Here is a 3,995-nt window from a genome sequence, read left to right as displayed (position 1 = left end):
ATGAACTCACTGACACAATGAGGAAACTCTTGTTCAAATCACGGGTATCTAAATGTCGTTATAAACATTTGTTGTCATAAGTAAGGTTATACAAATAGTAGTTCAAATGGCAAGAAATGTGGGGGGATGAGACATTTAAGAACCGACCCTCTGGGTATGTAAAATTGGTTGTATGAGAAGATTCTCAAACACGTAGAAAGGGAGAACCTTTCGTTACCCCATTTGGATGCTATCCAATAACACTTAAATGTGGGAGTAACTTGCATTTGAATATTGGGCATATATTTGGTTTCTAATGTTTGGCAATAAGAATTTGGTGATCCAAATAGATATTGCAAACACGTGTTCGCCTAAAACATAATATTTATGTTCTTCTAAGACACTTATTATAACAAGGTTCAAGGTGATACCTGTTGTTATAGTCATAGAAGCTTGAATATAGGAAAATTAACTTACAAGTTAAGAACACATCATAACAACTCATCTCAAACTGAAATTATCTACAAATGACTTGACAAAGTCATAGATAATATTTTGGATCCAACAACCCGAGGGTTGACGAGAGATGAAGTTGTGGAATGGGACTAAAGCCCGTGGGAAAAAGTAAGTATGAGGGAAACCTAACTTAGCAGACTGGAGATCACAAGAGCTAAGTTCAATAGGACAACTTAATCATATAACCGAAGGGTAGTCACTGTGGGGGCATCGCTAATGTATATGTTTACATACAAGCTAATATATATGTTTATATATATATATAAGTATCCTCAAAAAAATAAAAAGGGAGTTTAATTACTTCCTAGTCCATTCCTATTAACAACGGTGACACGTTGTGAGGTTAAGCATAATGTATGGTTGATGATTTTGTGTAAAGCGTGTTAACCTTAATGATTTTAATGATTTGAGATAAAACCACCTATGTGAAAGTGAAGTGGGGTCACTTCAAATGAAACTGTGGGGTGCGCAGTTCCTAGAGCTTTCACAGAACCAGGCTAGTGTTCCATGACCATAACGGGCACAACAGTGAGGGGATGTGCCCAACTAAGGAGAGTATTGTGTGAAGGCATATTGTCGTTTCCACAAATGGGGTCTGTTCAAAGACATCGCGTCTACAAACCGCTAGGAGGCTAAGTATGCTTCACAAAGGAATATTCAAAGGGTAACACCTACCTATCCTGCAATACTCAACTGTCGAGGTTTTCATTGGAAATTTTGTGTGTTTTGATTGATCTCCATTCATGTAGGGGATTGTTGGAAAAATTTATTAGTGAAAATGGGTTTTTCACTAACTTTGGACATGAATAATATATTTATATATGTGTTTTATAAATATTGATTTGAGTGTCCAAAACGGAGCTTAGATGAATGAATATCAATGCTCGAAGTTGTATGGTTGAAATAACCAAAGAAGAGAAAATCGGATTTATCTTTGACATCGTGTCCCACGTAGGAGCGCATGAGTGTCGCGCCTGCATAACGGACTGTTGCGAACAGTAGTTTGGACCTGGTCTAATAATTTGTTTCAACTCATGTAATGAATAAATATGATGGTTTTGATTCACCACTTAAATCTAATTAAAAGTATTTAACCATGTTAATTACAATAATTAATTTCAAGTTTATTACAAGATTAATTATCTTGTTTATGACTAAATTAATTTTATTGTTTATGACATATTAATTTTGGTTGAGTATTTCTCATTTTGTGTAAGTATATAATGAACTTGTTGGTTCATGTTGTAATAACACTTAAAAAAGAAAAAATATTTTGGAGTCATTTACACAAACTCATGACAAAATTTAGAGAGGAGCACTCTCTATACTTATGTCAAACAACTTCAACAAATTTTCCTACATCTTGATAAACACCAATATAGCCGGTGACTTCCTCGGGTTCGTGGCCATCTCTGACAGTACACATACTGTTCCGGTTGTTGTACCATGGGAAACAGACGCGCTTGAGAGTATGCACGAAATCTGTTTTAAGGGCCTTGTGTCTAACACAATCCTCAACCAAAACCGTTACCCAATTTCAATAAACGAATTGTTGTTTTGACGAAACATTTGTTGAAGACTCAAGTGATGAAGACTCGTGACATGGATGCTAGAAGAAAGCTTATGGAAGCACTCCTAGTAAGATATGGATTGAATTCGGTATAGAAATTTGTGTGTTATATTCTTTTTATGTACTTTTGTAAACGGTATTGTACTAAGTGAATTTCTCACGATTAACGAGAGTATCGTTATTATATTTTTATTATTATCTTAACTAAAAGTGAACCACTTTTTCTACACATATAATGATATAAAAAAGGAAATAAGGAAACTCTTTGATATATACTTATATCTACAATAATCATACACATCACAATTTTTTTTGAGAAAAGATCGACAGACATTACCGTATTACAATAACGAAGAAGCCTTATAATAAGACTATCACATTAGTTACTTATTCACCATATATCACGCCATTAATTTATTTCAGATATTAAATTTCAAACTTCCGTTTGATCAGATTATATAATCAAATGATCGACTTCAAGGGCAGAATATAACGTCGTAGTTGGTTCCCCCGGGGCACGTAAATGTGCTCGTTTGATCATCTTTGGGATAGCTATAAGCATCAGGGCATCTTGTCTTGAAAAACCTTGATAAAACAGTTGGTCAACAAGGTCCAGAGTTGCAACAATATTTATCAGTTCCGTACACGGTGCAAGGATTATTGCAACCACCAGGTGCGCATAACTCACCAGGGCATTGGCCATTGATATCTGCTGTACATGAGATACCACGGGTGCACCCACCTGAATTGGGCCGAAATACCATTGGCACATTGAATCCGTCCACAAGAGAAATGTCAAAGAAATCAAGATTGTTGAATTGATTCAGAGCATACTCTGCCAGTGTGTTAGGTGGTTTACCGTAGGCTTGACATCGTAGGAGACCGTTGCAGTCACCAGTCTTACACCCGCCTCATCCAGAACCATCAAAGTTGCAACCGGTTCGTGGCCATATACGGGCTCTAGCTGTGCCAGCTGCAACAGGTAAATTCCAAATTTGACCTGGGTTAAGCTGTTGGCCGCCACCTGGTACCGCACTGGCCCAAATGGTGTATGGACAGTTGTTTCGAATAGTGAAAACGGCTGCATTGGCAAAGTGGAAAAGAAAAACAAAGAGTAGGAAAGTGGAAAGTGTGGAGGTGTTCATTGTATTTGTAGTTTTGGGTGTATGAAAAGTGAAGCCTGCGCATGGTTTATATAGGCCTAAGAAAATTCTCGGCAGCTCCTCTGTAACTATGTAAGTGAGTTTTCTATATTTTCTTTAGAGAATATTAAGTGGTTGTAGTGGAGGTGAGATAAAATTTAAAAAAGATGAGTAAATTTGGAGGCACACTATTCATCTTCAATTTATTTTGAATATATTTGAAAGTGGTTGTAAGTGGATGAGAGAGAAAATATAATGATAAAGATGTAAAAATATATTTTTTAACAGTATATAAGAGTGAAAATGTAGTGTATTTTAGTGTAATTATAGAGATAGATATAGAGAAAGTGCCGTGAATGCTCTAATATCGTATAGAACTGCCATAAAGATGTACATTAATTGAAATTTCAAAGGTATATGCTCCAAGAGTATACCAAGTTGCGCTAAAATAAGACTAGCTCATAATTGCACACACATGATACCTTGATGTCAGTGTGTGACCCCAGCTTGTTGGGATTTATGTTAAGCAACTCTCAGAAGTTATTGCGTGTGGATATATTGTTTAATTTATATTATTCTATACATCAGATTTGAGTATTTGATTCATGTATGAATCATTTTGAATGATATGCTTAATTTTATGTTAATTCTAGGTGAAAAGTTTTTGTAGATATGTTTCTTAATCGTCACAGTCGTAAATTAAAATGAATCAATTTACTGTATTATATACTTAATTTCTTGTTCTATTATTCTATTAGCACTCTATCATACTTCTATGGTACATTCTA

At 35.3% G+C, this 3,995-nt stretch overlaps 1 pseudogene across 1 annotated transcript; it reads right to left on the bottom strand.

Moving 5' to 3' along the window:
* Positions 1–2,541: 2,541 nt before the first annotated feature.
* On the bottom strand, positions 2,542–3,632 carry LOC143568225 (thaumatin-like protein pseudogene; annotated as a pseudogene). The gene is made up of 2 exons (XR_013141539.1): positions 3,602–3,632; positions 2,542–3,285 (listed from the first exon to the last, which is right to left on the bottom strand). The product of XR_013141539.1 is annotated as a thaumatin-like protein pseudogene (transcript).
* Positions 3,633–3,995: the final 363 nt, after the last annotated feature.

Source organism: Bidens hawaiensis, unplaced genomic scaffold (genome assembly GCF_021521415.1).
Source record: "Bidens hawaiensis isolate Kalapana, Puna unplaced genomic scaffold, B.hawaiensis_p1.1 tig00023848_1, whole genome shotgun sequence".
NCBI classification, from domain to species: Eukaryota; Viridiplantae; Streptophyta; class Magnoliopsida; order Asterales; family Asteraceae; genus Bidens; species Bidens hawaiensis.
The sequence above is the reverse complement of the archived record's forward strand: the minus strand, read 5'-3'. Positions and strand labels throughout refer to the sequence as shown.